We start from the raw sequence: 26160 nt of genomic DNA, 5'->3' as shown, positions 1-26160 counted from the left end.
GAGAGAGAGAGACAAAGCGCAAACAGGGGAGGGGCAGAGAGAGAGGGAGACACAGAATCCAAAGCAGGCTCCAGACTCTAAGCTGTAAGCAAAGAGCCTGATGTGGGGCTTAAACTCTCGGAGCACAAGATCATGACCTGAGCCAGTGACAGAACCGACTGAGCCACCCAGGTACCCCTCCCCTTTCCATTTCCACCAGAGATCAGTTGGCAGCAGAGAATAGTTTGCAAACCATTGATCTAGCTCAGGGATTTCTAAACTCTTCTGTGAAGGATAGAGAGGAAATATTCTAGGCTATGCGAGCCGAGAAGAAAAATGGAAGATATTATGTAGATACTTACATGACCATTTAAAATATAACCACTTACCACTGTAAAAATCATTCTTAAATCAGGGTCATACAAAAACTAGGTGGAACGAAAGACAAATGCTGTAGATTTCACCTATACGAATATGCAGAACAGTCAAAATCATTGAGAGAGAAAGTGCAGCGGTGGGCGCCAGGGGTGGGGAGCGGAGGTAATGGAAAGTTGGTGTTTAATGGGAACAGAGTTTCAATTTTACAAGATGAAGAGAGTGCCGGAGACAGTGCACAACAATATGAATCTCCTGAATACTACTCAACTGCACACTTAAAATGGCTAAGATGGTAAATTTTATGTTCTGTGTATTTTACCACATTTTTTTAATTTTTTTAATGTTCATTTATTTTTGAGAGAGTGAGGGAGCATGATCAGGGGATGGGCAGAGAGAGAGGGAGATACAGAACCTGAAGCAGGCTCCAGGCTCTGAGCTGTCAGCACAGAGCCAGGCGTGGGGCTTGAACTCACGAGCCATGAGATCATGGCCTGAGCTGAAGTTAGACGCTTAACTGACTAAGCCACCCAGGAGCCCCTATTTTACCACAATTTTTAAGAGTTGACAGGAGGGGTGCCTGGGTGGCTCAGGCGGTTGAGCATCTGACTTTGGCTCAGGTCATGATCTCAGGGTTTGTGATTTCGAGCCCACATCAGGCTCACTATTGTCAGTGAGGAGCCCATCTGGGATTCTCTCTCTCTCTCTCTCTCTCTCTCTCTCTCTCTCTCTCTCCTCCCCTTCCCCCACTCGTGCTCTCTCTCAAAAAAGAAAAAAAAAAAAAGGAGGGGTGGTGGTTGGCAGGAAGAGAAGCCCCAGGATGTGATTTTGCTAGTGGTTAACACTTAGCTGTATGAGGGGCCACCTGGGTTGAGGCCAGACACTGAGACCCTGAGACAATAAAGCAGCCTGGAGTCACTCCACCTTCAGCCTTTTATTGTTTAAACTTGTGAGTGAGATGCTTTGCTATTTGCAAGTGAAAGCATCCCAGCTGATAGAGCATTCAGTATATGCTCACTATTAACATTTTATATTAGCTATTCTTCTGCTCCCTCTCCCCCTTTCCCCAAAGCTTCCCATTCCTGGCCTTTTACCTGAACCTTGGGCAGCTACCTTCCAAATCTGTGTGCTTTGTGATCACGTCTGAAGGCCTGACTTTTCACCTGTTGCCTGTCATGTGTAGAAAAGAGTGGTAGCTATTGCCTTCTCTCCCCCCGTCTGCAAACACTATCCCCACTTCTTTGCTAGGTAGCTCCATCCAAATAGAGGTCTCTTGGACAAAATTGTGGGCACATGACTGAGGGCTAGTCAATTGATACCCTCCCCAGGACTTTGACTGAAACTATTGGGGAGGAGGCTCTGTCTCCTGGGGTCTCCAGGAGCTGCTAGTGGCCCCAGTCCCCCAGGCTCTGTCACTGTGGCTGGAGTCACCCTGGAGATGGCCACACTCAGCTCTCAGACAGCTCCCATGTGCCCCATCCAAAAGCTGCCCACGTGCCTCAAGGATATGGCAACTCCATGACTTTGAGCACAAATGAACAGAAGTAGGATTAATTTTTACTTGAAGCCATGAGCTAAACATAGAAGTTTCCTGGGGAGTTACCAGTCTTGAGCCAAGAATAGTGTGGGCTCAGGAAGAAAGTTCACACTCGACTGTGCTTCTTTCATCAATTTCATTACTATCAGCATAGTCTTTTGCCACTGCTGTTGCTTCTAACCTTAGAGAAATGGGAGAGGGTGGACAAAGAAAATAAAAGAAGTCCCAAATTTGAAATAAAATGGGATGTATCTACTTTCCACTAAGTCTCCTCCCTGACCATCCCTTGCATCAGTTCTGCTCTTCTGAGAAAAAATGTATTAGAGGATGAAGGAGAAAGTGGAGGGGTGAGTTCAAGGCAAGATGCACTCTGACACCTGAGAACAAGAGAGGGAAGGATGGGAAGGAAGGAGCATTATACCAACAGTGGGGTTCTGAGAAAGCTTCAGCCAGGCTGGTGCAGAGCCCCAGGACAGAGACTTCCCACTGAAAGGTCCAACACCGAGCAGTAGGACCAGCCCAGCTCTGGGCACCTGTCATGCTCAATATTGGCTGGGAGGCAGTGTGGGGGAAGACATGGTCTCAGTGAAAACCCAAAAGAGTGGCAACTGATGACTATCCACCAGCTACCTCACACAGCAGGTTCTCTGGCAGGGAGGTCTGAATGGTGCACCTCCATGCCAACTACAGCTGTGCCCCAATACTGCTGCCTCCCCTGATTCCCAAATGCTGTATCTCTGCTGCTGCCCTGTCTCCCATCTTTGACAACCATAGCCTGCCCTGCTCCCTAGTTATCTTAGTTTATTAACCATTTCAACAAATACCCATCAGCAAGGAGATATAGGCAATCCACAAAGATAAATTCATTCAACTGTTATCAAGAACTTACCCCCACTGTATATGGGGATACAATGATACATCAGGTCTGTAGTTCAAGAGATTCAAAGTATAGGCTAGGGGTTCTCCACACTGGCTGCACATTAGAATGAGCTGGGAAGTTTTAAACAGGGGCTGATAAACCATGGCCTCCCTGCCAAATCCAGCCCACCACCTGTTTTTCTGTGACCCACAAGCTAAGAATGGTTTCTATATTTTTAAATGCTTTCACAAAAATTAAAAGAAAAATATTTCCTAACATGTGAAATTATATGAAATTCAAATTTCAGTGTCCATAAATAAAGTTTTATTGGAACACAGCCATATTCATTCGTTTATCTTTGGCTGCTTTCATGCTATAATGGCAGAGCTGGGTAGTTGCAATGGGGAAACCATATGGCCCACAAGCCTAGAATATTTACTTATCTGGCCCTTTACGAAAGAAATTTGCCAAGCTCTGAGCTAAGGCACTGCAATTGTCCACAGGATTTTGCTGCTGGAAGCTTCCTGGGACATTACTGAAAGCAGCTTTGGAGGTACCCCAAACCAGGTGCAGAAGCCAGACTACATTATGGGCCCCCATGTTCCTGACCCCCCTCGGGTGCCTGATAAATACTGAATCCTGCTGACAGAGAAGACAGGAAATGACAGATCTCATGTTGACAATCCTCTTTGTTGCCTGTATTTTAAGAAAAGTCCAGTCTTTTAACTAACTTGAAGTAAAAAATATTCTGAACTCCTCTGGAAGGGAATGTTTATACTACTTACTCTCCTAAATAAATACATTCTTCCCTGTTCCTAGATCTGCTCCTTCAAAGCCTAACTTCACTCCCTCTGCCAATTCCTTGAGGCACGTCTCCCTTTTCTTGTCTTTCCATCTTTGCTCCTCAGGTTCTATCTGGGACGTATAATCTGAACAGAACCTTTAACAATATGTAATGTTGACATAGCTTTAAAATCACAATCAGGGGGCACCTGGATGTCTCATTTGGTAGAGCGTGCAACCCTTGATATCGAGATCGTGAGTTTGAGCCCCACATTGGGGGTAGAGTTTACTTTTTAAAAACATTTAAAAATAAAAATAAAATAAATCATGATCATAACTTATCACATAAACATAATAAAAGGAAGGGTCTTGTTTTATTTAAATCCAATATAGATCCAGCCCTAAGAATATGGTTGGGTTGGGAAGACAGGAAATGTATATAAATAATGAACATACATGTCATAGAGGCTTAAAATCCACCATATGGCCACCCGATACCACACACAGTGAGAGTGCACAGGCTCTCCATTCTGTCCCTTTGCTGTTTTCTGAGTTCTAAAAAGGGACTTCCAGGTCGAGCCCAGAATTGTCCCCAATACTAACAGCCCTTAACTGCTCATTTCATACCATAATTGCCTGCCTTGGTGTTCTTTGTTTTTCTCAGCAAATGATTTGGAGCTCTCTCCACTGCCATCTGCATTTTCTCTTTGTGACAGTGTGCATAGCCCTCCTGATAGAGAACTACTCTGTGTTTTTGTTTCAGTGATAATCTTTAAAAAATTTCCTTTGCCAGTTATAATAAGAAAACCTCTCTATAACAGCAATAATCAGCCTGAAAAGTGAAAAATTTCCACAGAGTCAGAGATTCGTTTTTAAGATAGCCTTTGTCAAAACAGGGTGTGAGGATGAACTTCTTTTTTAAATTGTGGTAAAATATATATAACATAAAGTTTACCACCTTAACTATTTTCTTATGTTTATTTATTTATTTTGGGAGAGAGAGAGAGCACACACACAAGCAAGGGAGGGGCATAGAGAGGGAGAGAGAAGATCCCAAGCAGGCTCCGTGGCATCAGCATGGAGTCCACTGTGGGGTTCAAACCCACGAACCCTGAGATCATGACCTGAGCTGAAATCAAGAGTTGGACACTCAACTGGCTAAGCCACCCAGGTGCCCCTACCACTGTAACTGGTTTTACATGTACAGTTCAGTAGTGTTAAGTACATTCATTATGTTGTGCAACCAATCTCCAGAACTCTTTACCTTGCAAAACTGAAACCCTATACTTGTTAAACAACACAATGCCCAGCCCAGCCCCTGGCAATCACCACTTTACTTTCTGTGTCTATGAATTTGATTACTCTAGGTACCCCATATAAGTGGAATCATACAGTATTTGTCCTTTTGTGACTCGTTTCTTTAACTTAGAATAACATCCTCAAGGTTCATCCACACTGTAGCATATATTAGAATTTCCTTCATTGTTCTTATTTTTTTATTATTTTTAAATGTTTATTTATTTTTTAGAGACAGAGAGCCAGCTGGGGAGGGGCAGAGAGGGAGACAGAGGATCCAAAGCAGAATCCATGCTATCAGCACAGAGCCCAATACAGGACCTGAAGTCACAAATTGTGAGATCATGACCCAAGCAGAAGTCAAACGCTCAACCCACTGAGCCACCCTGGTGCCCATCCTTCATTTTTAAGGCTGAATAGTATTCTGTTGCATGGATATATCACAATTTTTTATCCAATCATTTGTCAGTAGATGCTTAGATTCTTCCACCATTGGACAATTGGGAACAATGTTGCTAAGAACATGGAGGTACAAATCTCTTGGAGACCCTCCTTCCAGTTCTTTCCGGTATATACCCAGAAAAGGAGTTGCTGAATCATATGGTGAATCTATGATTAACCTTTCTGAGGAACCTCCATACCGTCTTCCATAGTGGCTATACCATTTTACATTCCCACCAACAATGCACAACTGTTCCAATTTCTCCACATGAGGAAGAATTCTTGGGGAGGCATCTGTCTTTTCTATAATTGGATGTGAGGTGTAATGTAAAAATGCATATTTTCCCATGTGAACATGGGAATATGGAAGTGCTTAAAGAATCCATCAGCACCAAGAAGACTGGAATGCTTAGAGTCCTCAAGGACTTTAAAATCTTAATTGTTGGTGGTAAGTATAAAGATATATTAAGAAGTGTTGGGATGGAAATATGAGCCCTGGAAAGGCTAATCTAAGAGGTCTCTTTTTTAAAACTCTAGCTATTCATCATGGCGGCGGGCAGTTATGGGAGAAGATGGAGGTGGTGAAGGAGGTTGGAGGAGGTGAGATACAAACTGAAAGAGCCCATCAATAATCTCTTCTCTAACCACATTTGAGTCAGGGTATGGCGGGAAGTGACAAAATGTCACCATACACCATGACATCAACAAAATCCACAATATGTACATCTGGACATTTTCTGTAGCTGAGGGAGCCTTTTTCCTACAAAAAGGGGGAATTGAGTCTCTCTTACCAGAAATAATAATACAAAGTAGAAAGTGGGCAGTGGCACAGAAGAAAAATGAATAAAGGGAATTATTTGTTGAGTGCTTTCTTTGTGCCAGACACCATCCTAGTACTTTTAATATGGTTAGTTTTGCTCACCTCAAACCTCCAGGAGGACACTGGTTATGCTCATCTTATGATGAGAAAAGAAAATGAAGGTACAGTGATCAAAAGTAACTTGCTCAAAGAAGACAGATCACTAGCAGGTGTCCAGGAGCACCTAGCAGAGCCCAGATGTCTAACATGTCACATCACCTCCCACAAGAAGACTTGGTGGTGTTCAGAGGAGGAGGACTTACCTCATGGTAGGGTAGTCAGGGAAGTCTTCATGGGTTGTGAACGATGACAGATTTTTAGGCTTTGGATGATTAGAAATTAAGAGAGAAAAACATTCATAATGAAGGAATAAACATAAAAATGGCAAACAATTACCTTATCTTTTTCTCTCTGGTTTCTTTTTGAATACAAGAGGGAAGTGGGACCTCTCTTCCCAGTGCCCATGACAATTCTTTGCTCATTTGGGGGAAGCAGGTGACCTACGGTCGTAGTGCCAACACAGACAGAACAGAACTGAGATATACTAGAGATCTCATTGGAAAACAGCTTGGAAGCCTTCACCTAGACTTTCCAGTGATTTGAACTGATGCATTTCCGTCTTTTGGTTAAGGTAGTTTGAGGTTTGTATGTTCTAACTCGCCGATGAAAGAGCACTGAAGAACATAAGAACCACCAAAGAACAGAAAGCAACCAGTTATGATAGGAAAATCCCACTCCAAAGTCTTCAGCACAGAACACATCCTCCATCCCCTCCTGCTGGCCCTACCTAGCCTGGAATTGGTGCTTGACAAGGGAAGTTGCTTTGGGCATGACAAGGAGAAAATGTAAGGAATTCCTGGGACATCCCAGCAATGGCTGAGAAGCAAACAAGCACACCCTTCTTTCCTTAGGCTTCCAGAAGCCATCCTGCTAGTGGGGCCTATTTGCCAGGCATGTCCCCAAATCAGACAGGTTCAGAGCAGCCATACCCTGGCAAGCAACTGCAAAGTTGACGATACACATATTTAATTCGGTATTGACATTAGTTTTTACATTAATGAAAGGAAAAGGTATGCCCTCTGGGAATATTTTTAGAAACACTTAAGAGAACAAAGCACATGATGGACTTTGTTGAGAGAAAAAAAATGAAATGGAAAACCCACAATCTTTTCAATGCTCTGGTTCTCAAAGAGCGATCCCTGGGTGACAGCATGAGCAAGATCTGGGAATTTGCTAGAGATGCAAATCCTTGGGTGTTGGTAATCTTTATTATAACAAACCCTGCAGGTGATTTGATGTCCATTTGAATGCATTTGGGAACCACAAGAAAATTTTTTATGTGTGATTCCTTCCATAAACACATCTTTGTTTTGTGATGCTCTATGTTTTAAGACAGTCTGATTCTGCATCAAACAAACATATTATTACATTTCACAGAAGGAAGTGTTAAGGCTAGTTGGGAGCAAAGGAGTCTTGCAAATGTTCCCTTTTGCAGCTCTCTCAATTTATTCCAGTACCCCTATTGCATACAACAGGCACAGCTCCAGGAATGTCAACAGCTGGGGAGGACATTTCTAAATGTCTATCTTTCTGTTCAAGTCATCAAAAGCAGGACTATCAGTCCTTCACATTTTAGTGAAAACATTCCCTCCCCCTAAAGGCAGGGACATTAAAAAGTCTATGTAGTAGTACATGAGCAAGAAAAAAGCACAGTATTTTTCCAGTAAGTTGTGGAAGAAACAGAATCAGGACGGAAGTGGAGAGGAAAGGCTACAAAAACAGGGAGGGAGTGTTCAATTTTAAAGTTGAGGAAATGTCTCTTAACTCCTTCGCTTCCATTCAGTATCAACTCCCAACCCCTCTGGAAGGGAACGGCAACCTACAGGAGCCTAAAGATGAACAAGGTAAAAACAAAGGTGGGGTCCAACTTAGGGTTTTAGAATCTCTGAGGGAAGGAAACCAAACCAGATTCCCCGAAGCAAGATGGTGGCTCTCTCTGACAGGCAGCACTGGCTTTCGGGCTTTCCTGCCATCTCTCAGAGCCCCCCCACCCCACTGTCCTGTATCTGTCATCTTTGATTTTCTTTCTGGATGGAGCAAAAAAGAGGCTCTCTCATTCTCATTCTGCTCATTGCCTCCCTAGGAGCAATGCCAAGGTTTTGCTATGGAGACCAAAAAGTAAATCTTCTCCTTTCTCTACTAATGTGTGGAAAACTGAGGTAAAGGTAGATCACTAACTGTTTTGGCAGGTCGGTACCCACCTTACAGATGTGTGACTCGGCACACAAATCAGTGGAAATCTAATAGAAATAAAAGACAATGCATTCAAAATGGTTTTCCGATAAACAGCCCAAGTTTAAGGATAAAAGAGGTACATCTGATTGACCACCAAATTCCAGTCAGTTCCCCTCACTCCATGCCACCATCTGAATACCCTTGGGCTGCCTACAAAATGGCATCAATCAGCCAAGGTCAGTCAGTGCCAGACATACATCCCTTAGCTGGGCTGAGCAGGCTGGCCCCATCTTACCTTCAGATGAAGGTAAGGTGATTCAAACAGCCCCATTCCTGGAGGAGGAGTTGGGATCCTTGCCCCATACCGTTAGCCCCACCAAGGTGGTACCATGGGAAGAGGACAAGCACTCCTCTTCCTTCTAAATCAAAGCTGAACAGCACACACACTCACAGACTGTCACCTCCTCTGATGGAAGTAACCAAGCTTTTCACCTCTCAAAGCTTTTCTGAGCTTTTAACTATGCACATATGGGCAGAAATTGGCAATTTCTACCTTCACAGTCTTGATGCTGGGTTCCCTCCCCAAATGAGTGTGGCTGTGACCTTCTCTGTGCCTCCAACTTCCTGTCAAAATGGCTGTCTCCCACTAGGGAATGAGCAGAGCTCCCTAAAGTGTTCCCGGATGTTTTGTGCCTTGGCAGAAGGGATCAAGTATAAAGTGTTGGCTTCTAAAAAGAGGCTGGGCTGGAGTTCATGGGCATGGCCATACCCCAACTCCACCAAGGCTTTGGTGCTATTGTGACAGGGCAATGGCTGCTTTTCTTCACAAGACCTCCTTGCCCAGTGGTGAGATCCTGGTCCCTCTGGCTTCTTCCAGTTCCTGCCACATCTCAGCGCCTGGAACAGACCTCCACAGTGGCCTTATCTTTAAGGATGCAAGACACACTGACTCAAGAGTATAAGCCAAATTTTTTAGAAAGGGAAAGACAAATTTTAAAAGGGAGGGAGAATGAACCCATGGATTTTTTTCATCCTTTGCTGCCACTGAACTGAACAAAAATAAAGGTGATCAATTTCCAGACCTCCTCGATATAATCACAACTTGCCTTCTGCCTGGAAACTCTGCCTCCAGAGTGTTATTGAAAAAAGAGAGAGAAAAAAGGATACCAAAACCCAGGCTGTTTACTCTGCAATTGTCCCTGGAGAAGGGGGCTGTCTCCAGATGGCTCTGGGCAGGCAGTGATGGGGTGGAAGGTGCAACTGCCCCAAGCAGATTCTCGCCTGAGCTGGCGACAAGAGCCACTCAGCATCCTATCGCACTGTCATCAATCATGAACGTGGAAAAACTTTCAGTGCTAGAGTTTATTATCAACTCTTAATGAAAATATATGGGTTTCACAAAATAGTCTGAAAAGTGCACAGTGTCTGAATGTGAAATGGCAGAATTGTTTGATTAGGTGCTAGGGCAAAAGTGATTGCCTAACTATAGCTGGGAGCAGTGAGGAGCCACACCACGGCACCATCAGAAGATAATGACGTCTTTGCAGCTCCAGTATGGATGGGAGCAGCCTGCTCTACAAGGTACCAAGAGGCTAGGCTCACATAAAATTCATAAAAATAAGCAGGCTTTTATGTGGAATACTTGCCTGGCTCTGCAAAGAGCCCTCAACAATACAAGTATCATTCAATCCTTCCAACCACGCAGAACAGCTGGAAGCATTATCCTCATTTTACAAATGAGGAAACTGAGACTCAGGGTCATTAAGTAACTTGATAGAGTCTCACTAGGATTCAAACCCAGGTCTGTGTGGTGCTAAAAGCCTGGGTTCCTAATAAGGAAGTGGTGCTTTTCCCGTAAAGGGCCGGAGACAGTTGGGTTTGTGTCTTTACAATTCTTTAAGAAAGGATGAGCTTAGGATGGGCTTCGTTCTGTAACAGTACAAAACCAGGTCACCTGCCAGATTTGGCTCATGGGCCCTGGTTTGCTGAGCCCTGCTTTTAATCATTGTACCATGCTTCCAATCTGACTTGCAACTTTGGGCAAGCACTTCTCCTCTGGGTTACAGGTGCTTCTGTGGAATGGGTCAAAAAGCAAGCACGAAATGGGAAACTAGGAAATGGGAGAGTGGCCTTAAGTCAACTTCCCAGCACCCTGGGAATCTTAATATTTGCCACAGTAACTACTCCAGGGGTGTCTTTCTGGTTTTCCTTTAGGTAAATCCTTCCCAAATCCAAGGCTGTGATCATCAAACAGCAAGTGGCTTCAAATCCTTTCTGGAACAGGGTGAGTCTAATTGAATAAACATAAACAAACAGTACAAAATAACTCCTAGCCATTCACAGCAATTAGATGTGAAAAGAGGGACATAATTTATTAACTTTAATCTACAACTTCTCACCTTTAATGACTTTAACGGATAAGGCCAATTTTAAACTCAGGAAGCATAGGATAAAGAGAGGCACTAATTCATTGAATGTTTAGTATGTGCATCTTATCTTGAATTGCTCTCCCTCTACCTTCAGGGGTGACAGAGCTCTTTCAATCATAATATTGGTTGAATTTTTAATTTTAAGGATGATTTTTCCCCATCCTCACATTTACGTTCTCAACAGATGAACTGGGTGGGGGTGGGCAGACAGAAAAGTACTTCTTCAATCATCAAACTCTGTTCCTTCAGTCTGAAAGAGCCAATTTAAGAAAATAGATGATCAGAGGAATGTTGGTTGTCTTAGGCCCATATTTGTGAACAGATCACTAGCAAAAGGGATGGAAATTCCAGGCCTCTCTTCCGGAACTGAGGTTGTTTGGGGGCCAGGTTAGGTTTGGTTTGGTTAAGAAATTATCTTGACATCTTCATGTTTCATGTCCCTTATGGTCCACTGGGGACTCTGCTCAACATCATCCACACAGTGGGACCCAGACTGAAGAAGCCACTACAGTCTGGAGCAATGATGGTCACGATAGTAGAGGAAAAGAGAGTTCTGGAACATCTAGCACTGACAATTCAATTCTTCAGCCTGGAAGTAACATATATCACCTCCATTTACAACCTATCAGCCAGGACTAAGCATATTGCCTCACTCAACTACAAGGGAACCACATGCCCAGGAGAGAGAATCAGAAACATTTGGAAATAGCACCAGTAACTACCACAGGAATCAGTCAGTGCTACTACATAAATGGGGGGAAAGGGAATGAGTGTTGAGAAAAGCCAAGCATATTCTATATTACCAGTTACAGAGAAAGAAATAGAAGTTCAGAAAGAAAAGTAAATATCCCAGAAGAGAAAAAAGAGACAATGAAAAGACCAGCCTAGTAGGTCTGACATTTGAATAACAGGAGTTCCCAGAATGAGAGAACAAAGAAAATGGAGAGGAGGAAATTACTCAAGAAAGTAATTCCAGAAGATTTCTAAGAACTGAAAGCATGTATTTCTATATTGAAGGAAATTGTCAAATGCCAAGTGTAAAGACTGAAATGATATCATAGCAAGGTATTAGCACCCTAAAATTCTGGAACACCAAAGAAAAGAGAAGACTCTATAAGCTTCCAGAAAGAAAAGTTCAAAACCTAGTTTCATATGAATGATTTGTATACAAGATTCTGAATGGTATGAGGTTTCTCAACAACACTGCTGAAAACAAGATGATAATGGGTCAAAGCTTTCAAAGCTAACCTTCTATAACCCATCAAATTCTCAGTCAGCTGTCTGGGTAAAATAAAACATAGCCCAGATGTGCACAGCCCAGATGATGGTGAAGGGAAATTTCAGGGTGACAGCTTGAGAGACAGCAGCCACAGCTAGAAGTAGCCAATCCCGAATAAACCAAGTCAGAGGGACCCAAGGTGGATTCTTAAAGAAGATTAAATTAATAAAATGTCTAATGTTTTGAAAGAGATGTGTGTACCTGGGGGAAAGTTGAGGGTTGTACTAATATGTACATGAAAACCAAACAAATTTTTAAGTCAATTATTAACTCTAGGCAATACAAGATATTAGGCAAAAGAACAAAAATAATCACAGGCTACTACATGGAGTGGGTATAATAGCATTCTCATAATCAGAATGATGCAAATCCTATATGTAGCTAAAAAAATTACAATAGTAGCTCAAAAAAATTACAATAGAATCACATGAGGAGTGGGGCGCGTGGGTGGTTCAGTTGGTTGACCATCTGACTCTTGATTTCATCTCAGGTCATGATCCCAGGATCATGGGATCAAGCCCAGAGTTGGGCTCCACACTGAGTGTGGTCCTTGCTTGGGATTCTCTCTCCCTCTGCCCCTCTACCCTGCTCATGCTCTCTTTTTCTTCTCTTAAAAAAAAATAAATTTAAAAAGTTGTTTTTAATTTTTAAAATTACTCACATGGGGAAGATGAAAGACTGGGTGGCAGGGGTTTGTGTGATGGAAGTAGAACAGTGAACATGAGCTAAATCTTTATCTTCCCTCATACCAGTCAATAGATAATGGCTAAAACTGGGCGGAAATTTTTAAAAACAGTACTATAAACAGGGTATTTAGAGATACAGAAGTAGATGCTGAAGAATCAACTGAAATAGTTGAAGTGGTCGCTCAAGGAGCAGGGAATGGTGACAGATGCAAAAGGGATGGGGTTTTTTTGCAATAAGAACTATTTGATTCTGCGTACTACACACACTTTGATAAAATAAAAACCAAAATTTAAAAAAAATACTAGAGAGGAAATAATAGACTATTCAATAGAGTATTGTAATCCAAAGATGTAAAAGATCTGTATGCTGAAAACTACAGAAAACTTATGAAAGAAATCGAAGAAGACACAAAGAAATGGAAAAAACATTCCATGCTCATGGATAGGAAGAAAAAAATATTATTAAAATGTAAATACTACCCAAAGCTATCTACACATTCAATGCAATCCCACCCAAAATTGCACTAGTATTCTTCTCAGAGCTCAAACAAACAATCCTAAAATTTGTATGGAACCACAAAAGACTCCAGATAGCCAAAGTAATGTTAGAAAAGAAAACCAAAGTGGGAGGCATCGCAATCCCAGAATTTAGCCTCTACTACAAAGCTGTAATCATCAAGAGAGTATGGTATTGGCACAACAATAGACATGTAGACCAATGGAATAGAACGGAGAATTCAGAATTGGACCCACAAATGTATGGCCAACTAATTTTTGACAAAGCAGGAAAGAGTAGCCAATTGATAAAAGACAGTCTCTTTAGCAAGTGGTCTGAGAGAACTGGACAGCAACATGAAGAAGAATGCAACTGGACCACTTTCTTACACCACACACAAAACATACACTCAAAATGGATGAAAGACCTACATGTGAGACAGGAAACCATCAAAATCCTAGAGAAGAAAACAGGCAACAACCTCTTTGACCTCAGCTGCAGCAATTTCTTGCTCAACACGTCTCCAGAGGCAAGGGAAATAAAAGCAAAAAATGAACTATTGGAACCTCAAGATAAAAAGCCTCTGCACTGCAAAGGAAACAATCAACTAAAGTAAAAGGCAACCGATGGAATGGGAAAATATTTGCAAATGATGTATCAGATAAAGGGTTAGTATTCAAAATCTATAAAGAACTTATCAAACTTAACAACTGAAAAACAAATAATCCAGTGAAGAAATGGGCAGAAGACATGAATAGACACTTTTCCAAAGAAGACATCCAGCTGGCCAGCAGACACATGAAAAGATGCTCAACATCACACATTGTCAGGGAAATACAAATCAAAACCACGTTGAGATACCACCTCACACCAGTTACAGTGGCTAAAATGAACAACTCAGGAAACAACAGATATCGGCTAGGATGTGGAGAAATGGGAACCCTCTTCCACTAGTGGTGGGAATGCAAACTGGTGCAGCCACTCTGGAAAACAGTGTAGAGGTTCCTCAAAAAATTAAAAACAGAATTACCCTACAATCCAGCAATAACACTACTAGGAATTTATCCAAAGGATACAGGAATGCTGATTCATCAGGGCACATGTACCCCAATGTCTATAGCTTTCAACAATAGCCAAATTATGGAAAGAACATAAAAGTCCATCAACTGATGAATGGATAAAGATGTGATTTATATGTACAATGGAATACTACTTGGCAATGAGAAAGAATGAAATCCTGCCATTTGCAGCAATGTGGATGGAACTGGAGGGTATTATGCTAAGTGAAATAAGTCAGCCAGAGAAAGACAGATATCATATGTTTTCACTCCTATGTGAAACTTGAAGACTTAACAGAAGACCATGGGTGAAGGGAAGGGGGAAAACAATGTAGTTTCAGAGAGGGAGGTAAACCATAAGAGACTCTTAAATACAGAGAACTGAGGGTTGATGGCAGGGGAGGCAGGGGAGAGGGGAAAATGGGTGATGGACATTGAGGAGGGCACTTGTTGGGATGAGCACTGGGCGTTGTACATCAGCGATGAATCACAGGAATCTACCCCCAAAACCAAGAGCACACTGTGTGTTAGCCAACTTGACAATAAATTATATTTATTTAATTTTTTAATTTTTTTTAATGTTTATTTATTTTTGACAGGAAGAGAGACAGAGCATGAGCAGGGGAGGGGCAGAGACAGGAAGACACAGAATTTGAAGCAGGCTCCAGGCTCTGAGCTGTCAGCACAGAGCCCGACGCGGAGCTCAAACTCACAGATCACGAGATCATGGCCTGAGCCAAAGTCAGACACTCAACCAACTGAGCCACCCAGGCACCCCTGACAATAAATTATATTTAAAAAATAAATAAGTAGTGCTGTAACAATACAGGAGAAATTTAAATCATTGACAGTCTCTTCTGCTACAACAGGAATCTCTATCACACAAATTAGCTCAAACACTAGTGGTAAATAAAGAAATCAAGTCAGTATCATATGGAAGTAATTTTCAGAGTCAGTGTTTCCCACCAAGCTTAAGTGTTTGCAGTCAAGTACTAGCAGCTGACCACAACATCTGCTAAAACACCTCCATACACAATCTGCAAAGAAAGGCTATTCTGTACACAGTGCCTGTTCACTCTATGTTTTTCTCCTGGCTTAGTTTGATAACAAGCTCATTATGAGGTTCCCCCAATCTTTGTACACTATCCGTTATTGCTGTACTTAGCAGCCTCAATCTTTTCTCACTCCCCTATCAGGCTATGCTCATTTTTGATTTCTCAGGTAGAGTTCTATATTTGTTATAATATATCATTATTTATTGCACAATTAAACTGTCTTTTAAACTATGCTGGTAGCTTTATTAGGATTCTTACTGTATTTTTTAGTGCTCTGGTTATAAAGTAACTTAGGTTTTGAGTGTTCTTCCCTTGACTTTATTTTTTTTTCCATAAGCCCTGCCCTTTTTAGTGTATGATTTTGCAGAATATGAGGGTTTTCAGGAAAATTTTATTGTGTTGTAACAGAAATGCATGTACATACTATAATATACAAATGATTTAAATTCTAAGCATTCTTTTAAGTTATAAAACAAAAAGCTGAGTAGTAGACAGAATTCTGAGATGACCCCCAAGATTCCCCTAGCCCGGTATAACAAACCCTGTATTGCCTCTTCCCCTTGAGTGTGGATAGGACCTGTGAATATGGTGACTATCACTCCTATTACAAGTGGCAAAGGCAAAGAGATTTTTGCAGATATGATTAAGAACATTAACCAGTGACTTTGAGGTAATCAAAAGGGAAATTACCCTGAATGGGCCTGCCCTAATCAGGTGAGCCTCTGGAAAACAATGTAGAGGTCAAAGACATGATGCCTCAGAGATTCTCTGTCTGGCCTTGAAGAAGCAAGCCACCATGGATTCCACTGCTGCAAAGAAGTGAATTCTGCCAAGGGAGCCTGGAAGATGATGCTGAGTGTCATATGAGACCCCAGCCCCAGATGGTATCTGAATTGCAGCCCTGTGAGACTGAGCAGAGGACTCAGCTAGCCAGGCCTGGACTTGTGATACAGAGAAATCCAGTAATAAATCTATGTTCTTTATATCTGCTATGTTAGCAGTAATGCCACACAGCAATAGAAAACTAATACATATAGAAACAAGTTATTTTGAGTCCTCCTACTCCTTTAATTATCTTAGTTTGAAGTAGAATTCCCCACAGAAGACAAGGAGCCCAGAATCCATAAAAAAGAATTTTGAATGGTTGGATTTCCTAATATTTTAAGCTGCTAGATGATAAAAGTCACCATGAATAATTTCAAATGTCAATACCATGCAAAATGAAAATATTTCCAGCACACATAGCTTAATTACAGAGGGTATGGACTCAGCTGTGAATAGAGACCCACAGTCTCTGTCATGACATAAGCCATCATGTGTACAGCCCTGTGATAGGCATGATGAAGGGCAGGGGCAGGCATGGATGATGCAGAATATACTGAAAGATTTTCTTACCATCCTGACTGAGAAGCCGAGTCAGAGTTGGGCTCCCGGTATCTCAAATTCAGAGCTGGAACTTCAAGTGTGTTTTTCCATAGAAATAATGACTTAGTAGCCTATTGGATCTAGAGCATAGCAGACACTCCATCTGCAGGTGGGCATAAAGGAAATCCCCCTGCAACTCCAACCAGAGGTGGTGAGAAGTGAAACTTTCTGCTCAAGTGACAGGAATAAATTCCCTACAATAGACAAGGACATTAGAGCCACACAGCCATTTGACTTTTCTTTTTTACCTAAAATTCAGTAATATTTAAATGCACTGGAATGTACACGATAGGGACCCCCAGTTAACCAGAGATTTGGCATGGTATCTCTTCCTTCTATTCAAGGAAGAGATAAATCTAATAGAAAACAAAATCCAATATCTAGGCTTGGTTGTTTAAAACATGCCTCTTCAAGAAGAGTCCTGGGTACAGTATACACTCTTTTGTTTTCCTCCATATTCACAATGACAGCCTGAACTGTGAGTTTTAATGATCACAACAATCACCCCAGAAATTTGGACAAATGTAATCAGCAAAAACTAACTTCTGCTCTGCGGATTGTATTTATGAAGGCAGGACACCAGACACAAATATTTAGAAGAGATTTTTTTTTTAACACTGTCAGTTATCTTAGGGAAATACACCTAACCTTTGGAGGCTGATATTTAGGAGTAAAGAGTTATACTCCCAGACAGTTTCCCAAATGATGCCAGGGGGAGAAGCAGAATCCAGGCTGTGTAAGAACCTGCTGGGTGGCATTTCTGGAATGTGGGCTGTAAACATGTTGAAAAAAAGGGAAAAGGTAATTATCCAAATAATTTAGGCTTGTTCCAAAACTCTCACATGAAATAACCAGATAATTGCAAAGGATTTATCTTATATTCTGGGAGTTTGGGGGATGTGTGTGTGAGTCATTAATATGAATTTTCCCATTGTCCACTTCTATTTACTAGTGTGGAGCTCTTCTAAGGACAAGAAGATACCACCACAGAACTCCAAGAAAGTGTGTTGGCAATGAAGCCTGCAACCACAGATACAGGCCCCACGGCCAGGAGGAACAGCACTGGCCAAATGGACAGCCGGTGACTCCTTCATTTAAAGACCATACAGATCAGACACAGCTCTTTCTGGCCCTGTCAGTGGCAGCTCTGTTTTTTAGAGTCCAATCAAGAAATTAATGGGAATCTGTAGGATGCCTCAAGACCAGCGCTTGGCAGCATGCAGGGCAATAATTATGCTCAATTACAGCCTAGCATGTGATTTCTGGAATCATAAATATCTCACATCAAACTAATCTCTAAGGAAAAGAAGAACCTATTTTGGCTTTTTTTTGTACTGCAAAATATTAATTTCAAATTTAGTCTCCAGAGGGCTTCTACCATTTCAGGTTTGTCACCAGCTTCCATTAATTCCCAGAATTAAGGCATTAAGTGATGGCATCCATGTCTTCAGGGAACTTCAAGGCCCATCCTGATTCAGGGATGAACCAAAGATTCTGACTCCCCCATCTTAAGGAAATGGATCTCCACCGAGGTATGATGAGAAAAAAATGGAACCAAAGCTCAGAGGCGTCCACACAGAAAATGCCCTCATTCGGTAGTAAGTTCATTTTAATTTTAAGGTCTCAGCCAAGCCTGCTCATTTGTTCCTTCTTGTGATCACAAACTCACCAGCTGTTTTGTAAAAGAATAGAGGAAGCCAAGCCAAACAAAACAAGAGAAGCAGAGGGACAGCAAGGTGGGCAGATGCAGAGGCATGTGCTTCCTAACCAGAGGCAGCCTTCTCCCTGACTGAGACTCTACGCACCCAGGAGTGAGTCCAAAGGCTGAGTGAGGGCTGACATGCATTTCAAGAATTTATTCATGCTCTGTGATATTAATAATGTCTCAAAAACATTAGCTTCTTGGTTTCCATTTCTCAAAATGTGTTTATCCTGTTAAAAACAAGACAACAGGCCCAAATGGAGTCATTCATGCTAAGCCCCACATCACCAAGCTGAGACTGAACTTAATTATAGTGTTGGCTGTCCCAGAAATGGAATCTTAAACCAGCCAATCAGGAATTGCCTGAGCAGTACTTGTTAGGTAATCTGCCCCATCGGCCTCTGCCATCCCCTAAAGTGAAGTGACCTTGCAATAACCAGTTAGCTTTTTCATCCAGCATAATTTCCTTGTTCTTGCTCCCTTCTGCCTATAAAAGTCTTTTATTTTGTACAGCACCTCAGAGCTCCTTTCTGTATGCTAGACTGGATGCTACCCAACTCATGAATCATCAGATAAAGCCAATGAGATCTTCAAAATTTATTCAGTTGGATTTTGTTTTTTTAACAATACTCACATATCTCAAGAGATTCCAATTTGGGCTGATTTATCCAGGAAGTCCCTGATTTCTCTGTAACACTGGGAAGCAGAATTCAGCCAGATGCAGGAGAGTCTGATATGGAGGAGAGGACGAGGGAGGGGAAAAACTCTGGCCAGGAAATTGACATCAAGTAAATTATACAAATGACCAGTAATATACAATGAAATAACTGTAAATGTCTACAAAATTAAAAGAGCAAAATTATGGTTCTATCCTTATAAAATTGTCGTAAATGAACCGAATATATTGATTATCCAAAGGGCCCCAATGTTCCATAAAATGTTACACAGATCATAACTCTATTTTAAATTTGATATAAAATTAATATGCCAGCTTTAAGCATTAAACATTTGATCTGCCTTTGTAGAATTAAGAATCAGTTGGAGGATCCATTTAGATGTCCTGAGACAAGGAAAAAAATTTCAACTTTGAATGACTAGAACATACCTTTCTTTTCTTCCATAAACCACCTACTAGCAAAGGGAGTCCCCAAATCGGACCAATGACTAAGCAAGTGCTTTGAAAAACACACTCTGTGGTTCCACAGCTCACCACTAGGTGACATGGAACATTCAAGAGGCTCAGAATACTCAAAGGGAAGTCTAAATTTATAAGTCTGATTTGAATCTGAAAATAATTCCAGGCTAAAAGACCAAGATTTCTCATATTAATTGTTTATAAAGTAAAGCATGTCTACTATCCTTTGCCTGCTGCCCAGAGATTGTCTCTGTTTGAGGGGTCTCTAGAAAACCTTTTGTTTAAAGCTAAAAGTCATGCAGTTAGTGGTGGCTGGCTGGGGCAGCTAGGGAACAAAGACTGTCCACCTAAAAGGACCAAGAGAACTGCTGTTGGGGGGATGGGGGCAGGGGGCATGTGTAATTTGGACTCCTGATACTCTTGAAAATGTGTCATTAAGGAAATCTGACTTCTGAGGTGTTGGCCATGCATCAGGAAAGGCTGGTGCTAAGTACGATGAATAATTTCTCCCCCAAGTGAAATGGAGAGCTGATGTCATTGGTCTGAGGCCTCTTCTGTTCATCTCTCTTCTGTGTTCCCTAGAAAGTCATTCCCTCCGTGCTGTCATGCTGCTGCTTGCTTTTCTGGTGGGCTGCATTCCCAGCTCCACCCACATTGAGATCCTTTTCTCACCCCCTCCCATCAAAATTTAGTTGCCTTAGGTCCTCTTCTAGGATTAATTCCCTGCTAAGGAAGGAGGGTCAGCTAAGGCATTAATTGTTAGTAAGGGCTCATTGGGATGTCCTTAGCAAATCTCATTTGCATTTTAATAGAGGTCTTGTAGGCCTTGGTGGAGAAGTTAATAATGAGGGTTTCCTGAGAGACCAGTGAGGAAGATAAATTAGAGCACCCTGACATTCACTGCAAGGTCCTGTTCCTCTCTGGTCCATTAATGTTCTGCTCCCAAGCACTTGCAGAACTCAATTGTCTCCTGTAGCTCTAAGCACCTCCCCCAGAATTTTGTGTGTCACACCCCCTCAGGCATACCTCACATGCAAGACCCATCCCTCTTAAGAATCCTGGTGACACTTCCCTATCCTGCTGGCATGGGCCCCCTCTCCCAAGAGATACAAAGCTTAGCGAGTCCTCTTATAATTCCTGCACCATCCTTGTGGTGATAGGGCATTGAGAATCAGGCAACAGAGAAGGACAGGGAGAGAAAGGTTGGCATCTTAGACTTGGTGCAAATTCACACTCTGCTGAGAATTAAAAGATGCCTCATGACCCCCTCCCCACCTTCAATGTGCCTGAGATCGCTATAGCCTTCCCAGGGTAAGCCAGATGTGAGCACAACATTAACATCCAGGTCTCTCTAGCTGTAAGGACCCCCTTGAACACTCAAGAATTTCAATTCTTGCAAGGTTTTTCTCCCTCACTCCACACATTCCTGTAAATCCCCAAGGTCTGTCTTACATGTGAGTGAGCACTGAGGAGACACCACACCACAGCTCTGTCCCTCTCTACAGAGAAGCTTCCACCCACAATGGCCTTGATCTCTAGTCAAGAGTGTAGATCTGTCACTAGTCTCAGTAGAGTTCAACAGGGTCTTCTGGGAAGGAAACCTCATTCTAATGATTGTATCCTCTCTAACTCACTTAAGGAGAATATAGAGAAACCTAAATATTGTGGGATTCTGGAATTCAGCACAATGGGACTCTAAGGCCACATATAGCTTTGTCCCCATATCTGGTTTCAGGGGGTGCACCAGGCTATCCTTGGAATCCTACTCTCTTACTATTTCTTAGGCCCTACTAAAAAATATATGGCTTCCCATGCTGGATTCCTTTTACCCAGGACTCACCCACTCTCCCTAAATGTGGGATTCCATCAAACCTGCCTCCCACATGTCATGGAGGTTGATCTGCAAGCTGGATTCTCTACAACACCCTGACAAGGATGGCTCCTTCACTAGAAAGGGATTGCAGGCTTCTAGAGTGACTTTATTTGGAGGTCTTGGTCCAACCCAAATGTTACTATGAAGCACCTCAGGAACTCAGTCCCATATCCTCAGACAGAAATTGGATTGGTTATCAATGATGCTTTGTGAAGCTCTTTCTTACCAAAAGGTGAGACTGGCCTCAGGACATGCTCCTGTAACAGCAGGGAGAGAGACTTTCATCCATGGCTGAAGTACCATACCAGATGCTTCAATGGAAGCAGGGATCAAAAGAGAAAGAGGCAGGTGATAGAGAGGGTGCCTCAGAGGCCCAGTGTGTGAATTCATTTATGGCCTCAAGTTATGGCTGAAAGCCTGAGGTCTCCAGAAGCATTTGTTGGGTATTGAGAATCACAGCGTTGTGCAACTCAGATATCCAACACTATCCAGAGGTTGTTAAAAGTATCTGCTTAAATACTGATACAGGTGACTCTTACAGAGAGCCATAGACACAAGAGCCTCCAACACATGATTCTGAGTGTCCCCTGCTGAAGCACTTGCTGTAGTCTTCAACCCCAGACCCTGCTGGAGGAGGGGGAGCGCTTGGATGCCCAGAAGGAAAATTCCAAACCATCTAAGGTCACAGCTGTGACTAAGACTCTCTCCTTAACCAAGCTTTAGTTAGGCTCTTCTGGTCCCTCCCTTTGACTAGGCCTCATCCTTGGGCCCAAGACAAACCCAGTCTTAGCAAAGAATCATGTGAAACCATTCCCCATCCTTGATATCTGATCAACCTTAATATATGACCAGGTTCCTGATCACCCACCTGTCCTTGGCTTATCTTTAGCAAGAATCCTCCTACCTTTGATGTCTCCTCTTGCTAATTTCCCAGCTACTGACCCTTTTATTCAGCTTGTTGCTTATAAATCCTGACTTGTCCTTGTATTCAGAGTCAAGCTAAATCTGTCTCCCCTATTGCAGTAGAGTTGACCCTTGTTGCAATAATCTTGAATATTATCATCTTAACTAGTGCCGGAATAATTTCTCTTTAACAGCTGAGACCCCTGACCAAGCTTTCCTGGGCAATGCCAGAAGCATTCCTGCTTTGGCCCTCAGGCTTGTAAAGACAAGAGCTACATCAGGCATGCTATCCAGGGGTGGGTTCTGGGATTCAAAGCCCAAATAAGACATTACTAGAAACTAGGACCAGGGAAGAAGCTGTCCCCTCTGGTCATTCTCAAACCTCTACCCATGTTTCTACCAGTCTCACAACACACAAACTCTCAATGTGACATCCCAAAGTTAGAGGGAGCTGTGTCTGGAGTACCGGCATGGTGAGGAAAGGAACCAGAGCTGGGTGGCAGAGGCTCTGGAGCAGACGGAGAGATGCTGGTGAATGCTCAACAGGGAGGCTGCCCAATCCACCCCTTGGTTTATGGAGACTAGCATCAATAGTGACAGCCCTGGGGACAGAGTTTTGAGAAAGAGAAGAGTGCAAAAGACTCCTGCAAATACCACATCCTGTTAACCTCCCAGAACAAAGTTAAGGTGAGGTTGATGGAGACTTTTTGCGGGTGTGGTAAAGAACATACTAGGAAGACAGAGAAATACAACTTCTGCACACACTCTTGGAGGTTGTATTCTCTAGGATTCTTGGTTATAAGTGATAGTAACCCAGCCTATCTTAAGTGGATGGAAGGAACCTATTAGCTCATGGAATTGAGAAGTATGGTTTTTAAGTTGCCCATTTCTAATTTGTAAAATTTCTAATTTGCCCATTTTAAGCAAAATTAGATCCAAGGACTCAAATTTTGTTGTCTGGGAACTGTTGCTCTGAGCCTACTTTCCTCTCTGTCAGCTTCATTCTCAGGCAGGCAACCTCTCCCCTTGCAGGAGGAAAGAAGACCACTAGCTGGTCTGGGCTAACAGTCCACAGTTTAAAAATCCTAGGACAAAGAGCAAAACTCTTTTTCAATATTCTCAGCAAAAGCCCAGGCATTGACTCCAACCTATAGAGCTTGGTCATGCGTCTGTCACTGGGCCCATCACGGTGTCCAAAAAGATGCATGCTCTGACAGGCCAAGCCTGAGGGAGAGCCTCACTTCTGAAGCCTGGGAGTTAAGGGGTGGAGGTGGGGTGGTATGAGAAATGTACTTTGAGTGGGAAGGGTTAGGTCTCCAAAGGAAAATACATAATCTGTCACCCAGAGAAGGACTTCTGGACAGGCAAAACCAGCATGCACTCAATGGGCTGTGAAGCCTCCTTGCTGCCTGAATGGCATCAGAGTTAAATTCTGGAGCTCTGAAGACAGGCAGAGGTAAGTTTAAGGCCTTAGGATTTCTATTATATGATCTCAGCAAATAGTTTCATTCCTGCGGGTCTCAGTTTTCTCACTGTGCAATGGAGATACAACCTACACTGTAGGAATGTTGGACAAGGCAATGTGTTCACCAGATGTTTGATGGGAATAGTCCTCCTTCCCAACCTCCCCCACCACTCTAGCTTGGATTCAACTGAATGAGGGTAAAGATCCTAGCTGCTTACTTTCATGGCCACTTCTCCACTCCTTGTATATACAGTAGGAACCTAGCCAAGATTTCTGGATTAAGTGAATGATGACAGAACTAATACATTTCTCCTCAGTATCAGCTCTCAAGCCTTAGCAAACAGAATTAGTCATTTCCTTCTCTTAACCTGATGGCAATTTTTATTAACTTCTCTTATAGCCCTTATCACCACGACTAAGAACCAGGCCTGTGTGTGACTCAACTCTGGATTCCACTGCTGGCCTAGTACCTGGCACCTAACACAGCACATGCTGCTGAGTATAAAAGACCACCTAGTCCATAAAGTCCATATATGAAGGACCCACAGCTAATGTTATCCTCAGTGGGGAAAAAACTAAGAGCTTTCACCCTAACATCAGGAACACCACAAGGTGTCCACTCTCACCACTGTTATTCAACATAGTGTTGGAAGTCCTAGCCTCAGCAATCAGACAACACAAAGAAATAAAAGGTATCCAAATCGGCAAGGAGGAAGTCAAATTTTCACTCTTTGAAGACAACATAATACTCTATGTGGAAAATGCAAAAGACTCCACCCCCCCAAAAAAAATAGTAGAACTGATACACGAATTCAGCAGTATCATAGGATATAAAGTCAATGTTCAGAAATCAGTTGCATTTCTATACACTAATAATGAAGCAGCAGAAAGAGAAAGCAAGGGATTGATCCCATTTACATTTGCACCAAAAACCATAAAATACCTAGGAATAAACTTAATCAAAGAGGTGAAAAATCCATACACTGAAAACTATAGAAAGCTTATGAAAGAAATTGAATAAGACACCCCAAAAAGGAAAAACATTCCACGCTCATGGAATAGAAGTACAAATACTGTTAAAACGTTAGTACTACCCAAAGCAATCTACATATTCCATGAAATCGCTATCAAAATAACACCAGCATTCTTCACAGAGCTAGAACAAACAATCCTAAAATTTTCTTGGAACCAAAAATTCTCTGAATAGCCAAAGCAATCCTGACAAAGAAAACCAAAGCTGGAGGCATCACAATTCTGGACTTCAAGCTATATTCAAAGCTATAATCATCAAGACAGCATGGTAGTGGCACAAAAACACATACAGATCAATGGAACAGAATGGAGAATTCAGAAATGGACCCACAAATGTATGGCCAACTAATCTTTGACAAAGCAGGAAAGAATATCCAATGGAAAAAAGACAGTCTCTTCAGCAAATGGTGTTGGGAAAACTGGAAAGCAACATGCAGAAGAATGAACCTGGACCATTTTCTTATACTACACACAAAAATAAACTCAAAATGGATGAAAGATCTAAATGTAAGAAAGGAAGCCAGCAAAATCCTAGAGGAGAAAACAGGCAACAACCTCTTTGACTTCAGCCACAGCAACTTCTTACTTGACATGTCTCTAGAGGCAAGGGAAACAAAAACAAAAATTAACTATTGGGGCCTCATCAAGGTAAAAAGCTTTGCACAGGGAAGGAAACAATCAGGAAAATTAAAAGGCAGTCAGTGGAAAAGGAGAAGATATTTGCAAAAGACATATCAGATAAAAGGTTACTATCCAAACTCTATAAAGAATGTATCAATTCAACACCTGGAAAACAAGTAATCCAGTGAAGAAATGGGCAGAAGACATGAATAGACATTTTTCCAAAGACATCCAGATGGCCAACAGACACATGGAAAAAGGCTCTATATCACTCATCATCAGCGAAATACAAATAAAAATCACCTCACACTTGTTAGAATGGCTAAAATTAACAACTGAGGCAACAACAGATGTTTGCAAGGATGCAGACCTTTTGTGCTGCTGGTGGTAATTCAAACTGGTTCAGCCACTCTGGAAAACAGTATGGGGGTTCCTCAAAAGTTAAAAATACAACTACCCTATGACCCAGCAATTGCACTACTGGGTATTTATCCAAAGGATACAAAACTGCTGATTCAAAGGGACACATGCACCCCAGTGTTTATAGTAGCACTATCAACAATAGTCAAATTATGCAAAGAGCCCAAATGTCCAACGACTGATGAACGGATAAAGAAGATGTGGTGTGTGTACACAC

The sequence above is a fragment of the Prionailurus bengalensis genome, chromosome C1 (genome assembly GCF_016509475.1).
Source record: "Prionailurus bengalensis isolate Pbe53 chromosome C1, Fcat_Pben_1.1_paternal_pri, whole genome shotgun sequence".
Classification (NCBI taxonomy): Eukaryota; Metazoa; Chordata; class Mammalia; order Carnivora; family Felidae; genus Prionailurus; species Prionailurus bengalensis.
Note: the sequence above shows the minus strand (reverse complement) of the source record.